Here is a 15,892-nt window from a genome sequence, read left to right as displayed (position 1 = left end):
TCTTCCAATCCATGAACAGGTTATATTCCATTTATATATGACTTCTCTAATTTCTTTCAATGATGTTTTGTAGCTCTCAATGTGAAAGTCTTGCTTTTTTAAGTTAAATTTTTCCTGAATTTATGGACTCTTTCCATAATTTCATTTTCATGTTGTTTATTCCTAGTGTATAGGTATACAGTTAGTTTTTGTATATTGAACTTATATCTTATAAACTTATTGAACTTTTTTGTTAATTGCTTTTGGGAGGAGTGGTTCTTAGGATTTTCTAGATACAAGATGGTGTCATCTGGAAATACAAGTAATTTTACTTCTTCCCTTCCAATTTGGATGAATTTTATTTTTTTTTTCTCATCTAACTGGCCTAGCTAGAACCTGTAGTACAATGTTACATAAAGGCAGTGAGGTGAACATCCTTTCTTCTTTCTGATATTACTTGGAAAGCATTCAGTTTTTTACCAGTAAGACTGGTGTTAACTGTGGATTATTTTATAGATATTTTATTGCATTGTGAAAGTTGCTTTCTATTCTTTTTTATTAAATGCTTTTATAATAAAACAGTGTTGGATTTTATCCAATGCTTTTTCTATCTCTATTGAGATGATTATGTGTGTGGGTTTTCTTAAGATTTATTTATTTATTTATTTATTTATTTATTTATTTATTTAAGAGAGAGCAAGTACAAACAGGGGCAGGGCAGGGGAGAGGGAATCTCAAGCAGACTGCACTGAGCACAGAACCCAACTTGGGGCTTGATCTCATGACCCTGAGCTGAAATCAAGAGTCAGGTGCTCTGAATATGTGCTTTTAATATATTGCATTACATTTATTGATTTTTGAATGTTCAATTGATTTTGCATTCCTGGTATAAATTCCATTTGATTGAATTATATAATTATTTTCATGTTTCTCGGTTTCATTCATTAGCATCTTATTGAGTGCTTTTGCTTCTACACACATAAGGATACTGGCCTGTAGTATTTTTTTATTGTGATATCTTTGCTTAGATTTGATATCAGGGAAACGCTGGTCTCATGGAAGGAAGGCTACTAAGGGAACGCTATAGTAATATGGGAAGAACTACCTTCTCTTCTATTTTTTTGGAAGAGTCTGAGAAGGACTATCTGTGTGTATGTGTGTTGGTAAACTTGATAGCGTTCTTCCCTCAGTAGCAAAACATGCATTTCTGGTTCTGTCACTACATGTAGTATTGGGCAAATTAGTTAACTTAGTACCTTAAGTTTTTAATCTCTAAAATGGGGTAAAAGAACTTTCTGGAGTTTTGTGACATTTAAATCAGATAAAATATGTTCAACATATGTGTATATAGGAGTGCCAAATTACCATTAACCATTTGTATATAGGAGTGCTAAATTACCATTAACCATTATTATAATGAAAATTATATACAAAATTTGAAAAGTACAAAGAGAAATATGTTCATTATTGAAGTATAATACTGGTAATATCTCCCTATATTTCTTATACCTTCTAAAACTGTAAATTTTAAGATTACAGGAGGTTTTTACATGCTTCAGAAAGTTTTCACATCTTTTCATGACATTTGTAAGTTATGGAAAATAGCTTTTAAGAGGATAATCTCTTTAATTAATTTGAGGGTATAGGGAAATTTAAGTTGATAGTGTAATGAGTATTGAGGAAATGAATATCTTTATGAAATTATTTAATGAGAAATTTAGGAATATTTACTTTAGATACAGAATTTAAATGTATATTTGATTTATCAAATCATGATCCTGATTTATCACTTCAAACTGAGAAGCAAGAGTTTTTTTTCACCTGCTCAATGGTAACATGTTAAAAATATTTAGGATATAAATATATGAGATATAAATATAATACTTATCTTTATATGATATGGGATAAATTAATTTAAAATTATATATGTGTTAGTATCATCAATTATTCAAAAGAAGTATAGATATTAAGCAAGTGCTATCAGGATATGCAAGAATATTTTACTTCACTAAAATCTGAAATATTTAAAATATTAAATTTTATTTCAGAAGCTAAAAGAATGGCCCCATTCTTCTATTACAAAATATCAGGATTGTGATGTTATGTCCTTCAGGTACGATCTTCAAATCTCAAAGCCTGTCTTTAAAGTGGAAGCAAAAACCATTAGCATCATAATATAGAGCTTTCTAGGTATAAACTGGAGTCCAGGGAAAGGAAGGCCTTGTTATGTCATCCTTAATTTTCCTGAGATCGGTTATATTAAGAAAAATGTCTGGAAAAGTTCCTAAGGTTGGTTATCAGATCCCACAGGAAAATTTCTGCTATGGCTATGATCTGAGGTAAGTCTTTGTGGAAGTATAGACACTTTTTTTCCTTAATTCATCTGAAATAATTTTTGTTTCTATTACACCTCTAGGTCTCAAAAAATTCATCTTTTGATTTCAAATTTATCGATTTCCTTACTTCACATTAATAAACCTGATTCCAAATAAGGTCTGTCCACAGCATGGTTTATAATAACAAGCACAGGGGTCCACATCCTATTATGTAGGCGACTTTTGTGAAAACACAGCTGTGTGATACAGGAAGAAGACTATAAGTCCAGGGCGGATTATTATTTATTTAGTGTCATAAGGGCACCCTTTTCCCAACTAACATCTGGGAGTGGAATCCTGCCTGAGGCTTAAAAGTAATAATATAGGGTTTATGATCAGATAAGATAAAGCAATCACTAAAAATACAGTTGATCCAGTCATTTCATTGGAAAGAGTCATCTCCACATGACTGATTTCTGTTTTGGTAATTATATTTTACATATCGCAAATTACTGAGTTGTACATCATGAATATTTATTTCAGAGATGAAATTGCTGGCAACTTTATAACTTTCTAAGGTGACATGATCATGTATTATAATGTGTTGCCTAAGAGTTGTACTCTAACCACAGTGCAAACCATGACTCACATAATTAACTTCTAGCCCTGTGAAATAGTGCAGCTTCAAAGTTCTCTAGAGCAATTGTATTTTTCAGACTTTCTACAGTTTGGAAGCACAAGCCAGAAGCTTAGGACTCAGTGGTAGTTCAAATACAAGCCCTGGTATATCAGATCTTAATTTCAAGATCTTTTTGTAACAGGGTTACTCTCTGTTTAATAGTAAATAGAAGAGCCATTGTACAGGAATACATTCTAATCTTTTGGCAGTGACAATTCCATGTTACTTAGCAAATTCTACCATTTCTTATATTTTTGACACTATGCAGTTCCTGTCAGTACAGTGAAGATGAAGAGCATTCCAGTGATCAATTTCTCATTCTCTTTCCAGCAAGTGTCTTTCTAAACGATGTATTTGAAGATCACTTCTTTGGAGCTTCTGTAAAGGCACTAAATCCCCAAATGTCTTCCTGGCAGCCCTATAAAACTTACGTCAGAACATAAGCACACTCTAACTGGCCATTAGACTGTTAGGAAATCAAAGAAATAATAATAATCTAGGCATTAAAAAAGATTTTATTTATTTATTTATTTGAAAGACAGTGAGCAAGACAGGAGAGACCATAATAAGCTGGAGGAGAGGCCGAGGGTGAAGGATGAGCAGATCCCCCTGAGCAGAGAGCCTGATGTGGGGCTCCATCCCAGCACCCTGGGATCATGATCTGAGCTGAAGACAGATGCTTTAATTGACTGAGCCACCCAGGCACCCCTAGGAATTTGTTTTTATCTGGGAAAGAATGTTTTGCCTTTATTGTATAAAGAATTTGAAATTCAGAGATACTAAATCACCATATTTAAGGAAAACATTTTTTTTTTTATGGTGGAGGTAGAAATAAGTATTCATAATACTGCACTGCTTTTGATATCAGTCTACTTTTACATTTTATTATGTACTATACAATGGTCAGGTCCAAATAGCTCTTTAATAGGAACAGATGTTACATTTATTCAAAGCAAGTTGTGACTAAATATGCTGATGGAGCAAGGCATTGAAGTGCTACCAACTCCATCAAAGTCAGCCCCAAGATGGAAACAGTATGGTCTTCAGCATTATGCCTGGTACATATGATGTGGCAATGGAAATGGAATGGTAGTAAATGAAGCAAGATAGTGACCATAAGAAGTGACCTTTTCCAAGGCTCAAGGGACACAATTTCTCAGTGTGACAGCAATTATGATGGCTACAGGCCACCACAGGAAAAAAAAATACATTCTAGCAGGAAGCAAAGCAATAAATTGATAGCTACCAGAAGAGTATAATCTAAGCAATACCATCAGACCGCCATGAGCTATATCAAGCAGCTATCACCCATCTTGTCAATAAGGAGAGAAATTCAGTTCCCTTTATTTCTGTTTGAGGTTTTACCCAGAGCCTACTCTACTGTTACTCTTGTTCTTCTACTTAAATATTCTTAGTGACTATTATCAAGTCACAAAATATTTAATTCATCTGATAAATGTACAATGATATAGATGCATACAAAATAGATTGAGTTGAACGGAATGACCATATTAGTATACAATCTAGGTTAGAAAATTCCTGAACAATTATTATCTTCTGAAAAACTCTTTTGCGGAACTACCAAGCCAAACACAAAAACGATACAACAGCTCATAGGTTTTGAGTTTTAGTTAATTAATTAAGATTCTACTGTAATTTATTTTATTGTATTTTCTATTTTTTTAAGATTTTTAATTATTTATTCATGAGAGACGTAGAGAGAGAGAGGCAGAGATAGAAGCAGGCTCCCTGCAGAGAGCCTGATGTGGGACTCCAGGGTTAGGGTTAACCCGGGGCCCCAGGATCACACCCTGGGCCAAAGGCAGACATTCAATCACTGAGCCACCCAGGCATCCCTTTTTTGTGTTTTCTTACTCAAACGTAGGTTATAATTCATGGACCACTTTTATTTATCTAGAATTATCTTTAAAAGGACTACTGCTATGCATTTTCACTGCAGAAAATTGGAGGGAGCAAAACACAAAGCAACCTCAGAAGTCTCTATAATTCCATCACTCAAAGATAAAAACGGTGTATCCTTCTAGTTTTTTTTTTTTAATCACACGCAGAGACAATTATATTGCAATCACACTCTCTCTACTTGTCTTGACTTTTATCTATTAGTATGAATAAGGTTTAAGGTTAACTATTCTTGAACAGTATAGCTATTCAAGTTGTAACAGAAAAAGAGTAATAATATAATGGAAAAAGCATAGGGTCATAGACTCAGGCACACAGATTGCAGAGACATATTGACCGAGTTTCTGTTTTAGCTCCACCACTCAAAAGCTGATAGCTGTGTGGCACAAAGCAAACTACTTAAACATTCTAGTCTTCAATTTTCTTATTTTGTAAATTATCTTAAATAAAATATATAATATTGGATTATAGTGATACAACATAATGCATGCTCATGACCTCTTTCGCTTGATTTTTAAGTTGCTTTCAGTTTTCTTTCCTGTTTCTTCTTTATTACTTTTTTTCCATGTATACATAGTTCCATAGTATCCATTCTTCTATCTGTTCTGCAAAGCACTAATTATTTCCTTAGGCTAAATTCCTAAGTGTGCAATTGTGAGCAAAGTGTGTGTATACCTTTTAAAGACTTTAGATACATAAAACCAAAGGTTTTACCTTCTGGAAGTACAATATTAATATACATTTATACTAACATTATATAGGGTTACCCCTGAACCTTTTCAACCCAGGGATGTGTCTGTAAATAAATTATAAGCTGGAAAGTATATACGTGTATTTTACTGTTTGTCAGTTTGATAGAACATAAATGCAAACAAATGGATTCTTATTGTTTATACTAGCTGGACGTTAAGCTTCTGAAGAATAAGCTTCCCATTGCTGGATGTATGCACTATAAAAAAAAACACAATTATTTTTACCCTTTTTCATGCTCTCATGAACCTAGAAATTGATAATATAATAATATCAACATATTAAAATTGGCTAAAACACTTTTGGAAGGTAATTGTGCTTATTTTAATTCAAATATAGAAATATAGAAAAGGTAGGTTGTGAGGACTTCTAGGGCCCTTACATGTGTTTGCAGGCTAAATTAACTCCAGTTGGATGGTTTGAAACACTAGATTGAATATTTTGTTTAAAAATAATCCCTTTTAAAGTACTTCCAAAAAAACTAGCAGAAGCACCATTGAATCTCTCTGGGTGGACTCACCTTCGACCCAAGGTTTAAGAATTTCAATGTATAAATCTTCAAGAAATCTAACTCCCAGAAAACAAAAACAAAACTCCCTCTTTCTGCCCCCCTCTCGTTCTTTATACACATACTATATACACACACTGAAAAGACACACCATACTGTAGTTAAATAGCAGCTGATCTGACTCTTAACTGACCAAGAAATGTTCAAAATATAATCTTGGATTTTCTTCCTGTTTCACAGTTCTCTGAAATGATTAAATCGAGATAAATATGGAATGTGAACTTGTCAATTCTGTAACAAACAGATTGTATCTGCTCATCAAAATTGTTTGACATGACAAGCACACTCTAAAAGATAGGTGAGGGATGAAGTAAACAGCTTGCCTGAGAAGAATGGCTCACATTAACATCATTTTCATTTATTGCAACTGACTGGGCTCCATGTGGTAGACAGGCCTAGAAACTGCCTACAATTTTGTGACATCTCAAAATAGTTCAGCTTTGTGCTGAATTAGTTATATTGTTTTTTTTTTGTAGTGAACTAAATTGTTATATGAACTAATTGTGGGTAATATGAACAAATATGAAGTGCACAGCTCTATGGATTTAAATAGAGTATGAGGGGAGAGGAGGATGGATAAGTATTTAATTGGTATGACGATGTTCTGAGTTGGAAAAAAGGTTTGGGACTCTACAGTAATAGTGATTTTAGAGCATTGTCAATGAACTAAAATACACACTTTAAAATGGTAAGTTGTATATTCAGCAAACCTCACCTCAATTTTTAAAAACTCCCACAAAACATATTAAATATATAAAACATAAAATGCTAAAATAAACCATCAAAAAGAAATCAGGAAATGAGACCAAAAAGAAGGGAAGAAGAGAAAACAAATTATATAACAATGAACATTAGTCCAAATATAGCATCAATTGCATTAAAAGTTATTGCCTTAAATAGTATAATAAAAAACCTAGTTTGAAAATAAGAGTATAAAATACGTATATACCAAACAAATGCCAAAATGAAAGGCTGGAATGGAGTAGCTATCTTTATAGTAGATGAACACAGACCTCAGGATAAAGAGTGCTTCTAACAATTAAATGAGTTATTTAAAAGTGATGAGGAAAGAAATAATCAGGGGGACATAAATCTAAATGTGTTACTTGATAACAGAACTTCAAAATACATGAGGCAAAGATTGAGAGAAAGAGAAAAAGACAACAACATAAACCCCTTTTAGAAATAGTTAGAACATCTAGATTAAAAAAAACTACATAGATCATCTCAACTATGTTGTTAATCACTTTAGTCTCATGGACTATAGAATACTTCATACAACGATGACAGAAAACAAGACTCTTGTCATCTGCATGCATGGTACAATTACTAAGATATACAACATGCTGGACCATAAAACACATTTCAGTAAAATCATACAATGTTTTTTCTCTGAATACAATGGAATCATATTAGAGTTTAATTAAAAAAAATAAAAACGAAAATAACATTTGGTAAATAAACAACACAAATAAAAAATTACATGTCAGGGTCACCTGGGTGGCTCAGTCTGTTAGGCGTCTGCCTTTAGCTCAGGTCCTGATCCTAAGGTCCTGGGATTGAGCCTTGCATCGGGCTCCCTGCTTGGTGGAGAACCTGCTTCTGTCTCTCCCTCTGCCACAGCTCCTGCTTGTTCATTCTCTCTGTCTGTCTCTCTTAAATAAATAAATAAATAAATAAATAAATAAATAAATAAATAAATATTTTTTTAAGATTACATGTTAAAAATAATTATAAGTAGAAATTATTTTGTAATTTCTGAACAGTGAAGGAACAATGTATATACATATTTTAGTTGTTTCTAAAGCAGTGTTCAGAAAGAGACCTAGAATTTTAATGCTATTTTTGAAAGAAGAATTATATGTAGGGTATTTAGATCTATATGCAGCATTAATGGCTTATAGTTGCAGCAGAAGGCTAGAGTAAAAGGAGAGCAAAGAACATACAACCAAGTAGAAGGAGGGAAGCACTAGAGGAAGGCTGATTCCAAAGAAATAGAGATGAGAAAATAAAATTTGAAGGTAGTACTCTAAAAATATCACCAAAATTGATTAACTTTTGACCAGACTGAAAATATGAGAAAAAGGAAGAATAGAAACCACCAATCTAAGGGTTTAAAAAAGATTAGCATGAAAATACTCACATATGAGCTAGTACTATTAAAACTTCTATGCACAGATATTATTTCAACATATTAGGCACATTTCTTGAAAAACACAGCTTATGAATACTGACATTTAAAACAGCCTTAAATATCGGAATAGTCCTATAATTACAAAAAAAATCATTATTAAAATACTTCAAAATAAAAGTCTGTGCCCAGATAGTTTTACTAGTAAATTTATGAAACAGTCAAGGAAAATTACATTTTCTTTTTAGTCAATAAATGAATAGGAAACACTGCTCAACCTATTTTATGAAGCCAGCTAAATCATAAAATCAATACCTGACTAAGACACCACAAAAAAAGAAAAAAAAAGAAAAGGAAAGAAACCAAATAGAAAAATAAAGAAAGGATTACAGATCTAGAATCACAGGTACAGCTAATTTAATACAACAATACATAAAAAGGATGATATGGCTATGTAGGATTTGCTTAATAATTGAAATCCAATCAGTATATTTCAATATATTAACAGAATAAAAAAGAAAAAAGGACATTATTGCTTTAAAAGATGTAGTTAAAGCATCTACAGTAATAATAACTCTCTGCAAACTAGAAATAGTTGGGAACTTCTTGAAACTGATAAGGCACATTTACAAAAAATATCCAGGTTAAAACATACCTTGTAATTAAACACTGAATTATTCCCAAGAAATGTCAGAAATTCATCAAGGATGCATCCACATTCTTCCTCCCTTGTATTTATTATTGTACCAGAAATTTTAACCATAAAATAATACAATAAAAAAATAAGAAAATTAGTATATGTTGGAGGGAAGCCCCAGTGGTCCAGCAGTTTAGCATTGCCTTCAACCTGGGGTGTGATCCTGGAGACCCAGGATCGAGTCCCACATCAGGCTCCCTGCATGGAGCCTGCTTCTCTCTCTGCCTGTGTCTCTGCCTCTCTCTCTCTCTCTCTCTCTCTCTCTCTGTCATGAATAAATAAAGTCTTTAAAAAAAATATATATATATATATATGTTGGAAAGAAAGAAGCAAAAGTATCTTCATTTGCAGATGATAAAATTGTAAATAAAATTTAAGGAAATATATAAAAGAACTACTAAAATGTATAAATTAATTTTGGAAAATTGCTATATATAATGTCAATATATAAAAATCATTTATGTTTTTATACAATGGCAGCAAACAATGGAAAAATAAAATTACACAGATAATTGATTTATGATAATACCAGAAGCTATAAGATATAAATAAATTTAACAAAAGACATTTAAGATCTCTACACTAAAAATGATATAACTTTGCCGGAAGTTTTTTTTTTTTTTTTTTTTTTTTTGCCGGAAGTTTTTAAGTGAGATTAAAATAAATAGAGAAGACCCAATTTTGTTAGTAAAGGAGTCTTCTCAAATTGATCTACAGATTCAGTGCAATCACAGTCCCAGATGGTATTTTGTAGAAATTGACATTTTGAGAGTTTTTAAAAATTTATACAGAAATATAAACCAGAATTACTTAACCATTATTTTAAAGAACAAAGATGGATAAATGTCTCTATCAGATTTCACATTTAATATAAAGCTATATTAAGATAGAGCTAATTGAGACACCTTGAAATTAGAAGAAATACATAAATTGAACACAATAGAATCCATAAATATACTCACAGATATAAGGCCAATTAATTTCAACAAAGACTCCAAAGAAATTCAACATAGAATGTATTTTCAAAAACATAGCCAGGATGAATTAGTTATCCATTTTTTTTTAGGTGAACATTAAACTTTTTTTAAGAATTTATAACCTCCACAAAAAATGAATTCAAAGTGGATCATACAACTAAACATAAAATTCTAACCTTTAAAACTTTAGAAGTAAAAATTAGGGAACCTTGGTTCACGAAGAAAAAAATATGACAAAATTGACTACAGAAATGTGAAAAATGTCTGTTATTTAAAAAATATGTATGTTTCTATGTATTAGAAAAAGAATAGAATTAGAATTTCTGTCCATTTCTTATGGATGGACAGAAATTACAAAGAATTCTTAAACCTCAATATAGGAGGGCAAACCACACAATAAAAATGGGGGGAAAGGGGGATCCCTGGGTGGTTCAGAGGTTTAGCGCCTGCCTTCAGCCCAGGGCATGATCCTGGAGACCCAGGATCGAGTCCTGCATCAGGCTCCCCTCAAGGAGTCTGCTTCTCCCTCTGCCTGTGTCTCTGCCTCTCTCTGTGTGCCTCTCATGAATAAATAAATAAAATCTTTAAAAAAAATGGGGAAAAAAACTAACAAAAAATATTCCTAAATGAAGAAAAAACAATGGCCAATAATCACATAAAAATACCTAAAATCATTATTCATACGAGAAATACAAACTAAAATCACGATGAAAGAGAATGGCTAACATTAAAAAGATAAACACAGTAGAAGGCTGGCAAGGATGGGGAAGAAATTCTTAAGTATTGTTTCTGGGAATGTCAAAGAGTTCAGGCATTAAGAAAAAAACAACAGTTTGCAGGTTCTTAAAGAGCAAACCAGCTATTCTACTCTTCGGTATTCGCCAAAAAACATATGTCCTTAATAATATGTACATGAAAGTTCATCAGTTTCAACCGTGATAAGTAACCTAAATGTCCACCCCCACGTGTATCTACAAACTGTGGTCTAGCAGGCAAAGGAAGACTAACCTAGGTTCAGATGTGAATGAGTGACGTCAGTAAGGTGGCTGGATAAAATATACCTCACTTACATAGCTGTCTTGGAAACAATAGCATCCATCCATAGACAAAAGCACCGGGGTGGGAGCTGTGCAACCAGGTTGGACAACTGGAAAACGCCAGTGCAGTCCTAGAACCAGGAGATGCATTTTGAGGAGACAAGTATCAGGCTGGTCCAGGCTGTAGAACTGGAAATAGCCCCCTGTCCCTTAGGACTCAGCTATCACCCCATTTGGGTTTTGGTTGTGCACAGCAGTGTACACCAATGGTCCCAGAAGCCTTGCCCTCCCATGCATTGGAAAACAGGCATACAGACCCCAGTTTTCAAATGTGGACCTTGAAATAGCCTTGTGAACCAACTCAGGCTCTTTTTGGTGGCAGTGCAGAAAACCCTAAAGAACACTGCCCTAGACAGTCATCTACAGAAAGACAGCCTTTGATTCGAGCTGTTTCATGGAGAAGTTCCAGCACACCACTGGAGCAAAACAGTCCAAGATTGGATGCTGTAAACACGTTTATTTTACCTGCATCACACTCCCCACCAAGGCAGCATAGCTTAGGATCAAGAAGCCCCTTTCCACATGTGATTTCTCCTGCTGGGGCTGGGGCTGGGGGCTGTGAGAGCCTGTGAGGGCCCAGATCCCCCAGCTGTTCAGGATACCTCGATGCCCATTTCTCCCTCATTCTAACGAGAGTGCTGAGTCCTGAACTGCATGGCTGAGAGGCAGTGAGCATCTGGGAGAACAGTAAACAAAGCTCAGAACAGAATGTGGCAAAGGGATTCAGATCTAATCAACAGCTGCTGGGACTCCATCAGGAGGCCTTTCTCATGAACCACTGGGGTGGCCTTGCCCATGGATCCCTCCAACTGGCCCACAGGCACCCCAAGTGCTCATACAACTCACCACACACATCTATTCCATGGCTAGATCCTTGTGTATGTTCCCCATGGGGATAAGAGCAAGGCTTTACAGAGAGTTAGTGGGTACCCACAGAAAACTGACCTTAATCCCCGACCTAGAAGAAACCACAAATCTGAGCATACAACACCACTCTAGGAAGAAGAAAAGGGAGGCTGCCAAGACCTGACCTGGCTTTATAGATAGCACGATATTATATAGAGAGGACCCTAAAGACTTCACCAAAAGCCTGCTAGATCTAATCAACTAACTCAATAAATTTGTAGGACATGAAATCAACATATATTGCATTTCTATATATTAACAATGTATCTGAAAAAAAAATTACGGGTGACTGGGTGGCTCAGTTGGTTGAGCATCTGACTCTTGAGTTTGGCTCTGGTCATTATCTCAGGGTACTGGGATCAAGCCCAGAGCTGAGCTCTGTGCACAGCAGGGAGTCTGCTTGTCCTTCTCCCTCTACCTGTTTGTGCTCTGTCTCTCTTTATCTCTCCCCTGAATAAATAAACAAAATCTTTCAAACAAAAAAGAAAAAGAAATGTAAAGGCAATCCTATTTACAATAGCATCAAAAAAAAAAAAAAAATCCTGGAATGAGTTTAACAAAGGATAAAAGATCTGTTCTCTAGGGGTGCCTGGGTGGCTAAGTCAGTTAATGTCTGACTCTTAATCTCAGGTCAGGTCAAGATTTCATGGGTAGTGAGAGCAAGCCCTGAAGAATCCCTGCCCCAGCCTTCATGCTCAGTTGGGGATCTGCTGGAGATTCTCTCTCTCTCTCTCTCTCTCTGTCCCTCTCCCCATGCTCACATTCTTTGTCTCCCTCTGTCTTTTGAATAAATAAATACATCTTAAAAAAATCCAAAACAAAGGACTTTAAAACATCAAGAATTTGATGAAAAAATTGAAGAAAACATGGATAAATCAAGTGATATGCCGTGGATCAGAAAAATTAATATAGTTGAAATTTCCATGCTACCCAAAGCCATGTATATACAGCCAATGCGATCCCTATCAACTTCCAATGACATTTTTAACAGAAATAGAAAAACAATTCTAAATATTTTATGGAAGATATCACAATTCCTGACTCTACACTATATTATAAAGCAATAATAACAATAATAATCAAAACAGTATGGTACTGGCATAAACATATAGATGTAGATCAATGGAACAGAATTGAGGACCCAAAAAAGACCCTACATATATGGTCACTTACTATTTGACAAGGAAGCCAAGAAAACTCAAAGAGAAAAGGACAGTCTCTTCAATAAATGGTGTTGGGAAAACTGGATAATCACATGCAGAAGAATGAAACTGAACCACTATTGTACATCGCTCGCAAAAATTAACTTGAAATGGATTAAAGATTTAAAAGCAATGTCCAAGGGGTACCTGCGTGGCTCAGTTAAGTATCCAACTCTTGGTTTTGGCTCAGATCATGATCTCAGGGTGATGGTTGAGCCCCACATCAGGCTCCATACCCATCAGGGAGTCTGCATGACATTCTCTCCCTCTCCCTCTGCCCCCACCCCACTCGTGAATACATTCCTGTAAAACTTCCAGAAGTAAATATAGAGGAAAATCTTGATACTGGTCTTAGCATCGATTATTGGATATGACACCAAAAGCACAAAGTGAAAAAGCATAAATAAATAAATAGGACTACATTAAAATAAAAAGACTGTACAACAAAAGTAACAAGGAACAAGAGGAAAGTAAAAGATATTTGTAAACCATATAACCAGTAGAGTTAGTATCCAAAATACATAAGAAACTCATGCAACTCGATGGCAAAAAAAAAAAATAATAATAATAATAATAATTTAAAGATGAGAAAAACTACATGGACATTTTTCCAAAGAAGACATCCAAAGGACCAACAGGTACTTGAAAAAATATTCAATATCAGGAGATCCATGAGTGGCTCAGTGGTTTAGCACCTGCCTTCGGCCCAGAGTGTGATCCTGGAGTCCCAGGATCGAGTCCCATATCAGGCTCCCTGCAAAGAGCCTGCTTCTCCCTCTGCCTGTGTCTCTGCCTCTCTCTCTCTCTCTCTGTGTCTCTCATGAATAAATAAAAAAAAATCTTTAAAAAAATTCAACTTCACTAACCATCAGGAAAATGCAAATCAAAACTATAATGAGATATCACCTTATGCCTCTTAGAATGGTTATAATCAAAAAGACAAGAAATAAGTGTTGGTGAGGATGTGAAGAAGAAAGGAACCCTTGTGGCTGTTGATGGGGATGCAAATTAGTATAGCCTCTAAGGAAATCAGTATGAGATTCCTCAAAACATTAAAAATAGAACTACCATGTGATCCATCAAGTCCACTTCTGGGTATATATCTGAGAGAAATAAAATTAGAATCTTAAAAAGATAACTACACTCCTATGCTTATTGCCCCATTATTCACAGTAGCCAGGATATGAAAACAATCTAAATGTCTCTCTACATATGAATGGATAAATTTATAATGGAATATTACTCAGCCGTAAAAAATAAGGAAATCCTGCCTTTTAGAACCACACAGATGGACCTTGAGGGCATTATTGTAAGTAAAATAAGTCAGAAAAAGTTGCATAAAAATATCACATAATCTCACTTATAGGTGGAATCTTAAAACATTGAGTTTATGGGAATAGAGAATTGAATGATAGCTGCCAAAGCCTACAGAGTAGGGGAAATGGGAAGAGTTTGGTCGATTAATATGAACCTCCAGTTATAAGACAAAAATAAACTCACAGCTCTAACATATAGCACGGTTACTTTAGTTAACAAGAGATACAATTATATACTTGAAAGTTGATAAGACAGTGGTTACTAAATGTTCTTACCACACACACATACACAAACGATAGTATATGAGGTGATGGATGTGTTAACTAACCCTACTGTGATAATCATTTTGCCATATACACATGCATCAAATTACCACATTATACACTTGAAACCCAAGCGATGTTATATGTCATATCTCAGTAAGGCAAGAAGAAACAAACTCTTTATCCATGCAATAATACTAATGCATTTCAAAATTATGCCGAACAGAAGAAGCTAGCCAAAGAAGTGTAAACTACAATTCTATTTATATAAAATTCTAGAAAACATAAACCAATCTTTGATAGAAAGAAAATCAGTTGCCTGAGGATGATAAAGAGAAGGATGGGTGTATTACAGAAAACAAAAACACTAGCAGATGATGGAAAATTTAATATCTTGGTTATGGTGATAATTTCTTGTGCATGCACTCACCAAAATGTCACACTTTAAGTATGCCCAGTTTATCGTATGTCAGCTATAAGTTTATGCATTTATTTTACAACATACAATGTCTCGTTCCATTTATGGTATTTCCCATTTACTATTCCCCCCATGCCAGAACCTTCAGTCTAAGGTTAGCCACTGTCCAGGATTGGAGATAATGGGAATGTATTCTGTTATTTCACTTCCCTTTATTATGTTACACTTCTCATCCCTCCATGTCCTACAGGCAATGATTGTGGGCAGAGGAAGGATTAGAGGCAAAATGACAACAGAGCAAGTGCTTCTTTACATAGCTAGTGATTTTTCTATTTATCTTTTTTGCCGACTATCTCTTGTAATAAAAGATATCCAAATGTTTGCTTTCTCCTAGGGAACACTCCTGTAAGTTCTTGATCTACTGTCCTCCAAAGGCTATAGGGACTTCATATTCTTTGACAAGGATTAGGGTCTTTTTGTGACATATCTTTAATGCTTGCTCTGGAGATGATGTCCTCTTATTCCTTTTGGTAATTTCCTTCAGTATGGAATATATCAAGAGAGTTTATACTACCTCTTTTTTTTTTTTTTTTCTGTGTTGTCAACATGGCCGTTAGGAACACATACTCAACTCTAACATACTCTGGAAATACAGGACCTTCTCTGTGAACTT

The sequence above is a fragment of the Canis lupus genome, chromosome 8 (genome assembly GCF_048164855.1).
Source record: "Canis lupus baileyi chromosome 8, mCanLup2.hap1, whole genome shotgun sequence".
NCBI classification, from domain to species: domain Eukaryota; kingdom Metazoa; phylum Chordata; class Mammalia; order Carnivora; family Canidae; genus Canis; species Canis lupus.
This window is presented reverse-complemented; position numbering follows the sequence as displayed.